Source organism: Emiliania huxleyi (genome assembly GCF_000372725.1).
Source record: "Emiliania huxleyi CCMP1516 unplaced genomic scaffold EMIHUscaffold_35, whole genome shotgun sequence".
NCBI classification, from domain to species: Eukaryota; Haptophyta; order Isochrysidales; family Noelaerhabdaceae; genus Emiliania; species Emiliania huxleyi.
Window position 1 is genome coordinate 770,349 of NW_005199363.1, and position 1,110 is coordinate 771,458.

A 1,110-nucleotide genomic window follows, 5' to 3' on the forward strand; every position below is an offset into this window, starting at 1 on the left:
TGGAGAGGCGCTGCAGGCGCGGGTGCGTGTGGGGAGCGTAGGGGGCAAGGGGGGGTGGGGCAGGGTGGAGGGGGGGTGGGGGGGGGGTCGAGAGTCGAGCGAGCGGCCGAGCGGCTGGTAGAGCGAGGTTCATGAATGCGCGGCCGGTGCGGCGGGGAGCCACACGCAGCGATGCTATAGTCGGCAGCGGCGGTGGGCAGGAGCCAGGAGGATACCTCATAGTTTTAAACACTTACGGCCCTTTTTATCGGGACATTTTTTTCAGTGTGCGTGTGTGTACGGCACACATGTCCCCGAGTGACTGGGGAGGCGTTTGGTGTTGCTAAAAATCTCGAAGATAGAGAAAGAAAAATAAAACGTAAACCCCAAAAGAGCCAGCTGCTGCGTTTACTGCTTTATTTTTTCTTGAAAGACACCTCGCAACGACGAAAGCTGTGCCTCGAAGACGCGCGCGAAGAAGGGAGCAGACAACTGTGGAAAACCATAACCCACCGGTGCCACCCCAAGCGGATAGGCCGATGACTTTTAAAGGACTTGTCCTTTTTACAAAAGGACACCTTGATCTCGCGTTTTCGCTCCCATTGAGCTCTCTGCAAGCCTCTCCTGGGCATTGAGGTATGCTACCATGTCCACCTGACAGCCTCCAGGCGGCGGGGTCACGACCCAGCCCAAGCAACACATTCAAAACCGACCCGGAGACGTACCCGCAACCGCTTGTCCTTTACGCCCGCTAGTCCTCATCACTGTCTACAATCACCTGCCGCTTGCGTAGGGGGGGGGGCTGCAGCCTGGGAGGAGGGCGCTGCAGGCCGCTTGGCACCTTTGGACACGCGCCCAAGCACTCCCTTCACCGTCTTCTTCACTATGAGCCCGCCCGGTTTTGAGCGTGCGTCCCAGTCGCTGCAGCGGCTCTGTCAGCGGACCAATCTTGCGGTAGCGGCGATCAACTGCTGCTGCTTGGCGTTGCGCCTTCGGGGAAGGATGTGGTCCTCCTCTGTCAGCTGGCTGTTGGTGGTGAAGATGCGTGGCATGTACTGCGGGAGGGTGCCATTGTTGTAGCGAGCGGCATTTGATGCGCTCGCTTGGCGGTGAGCTGGCTCAGCACGTCTT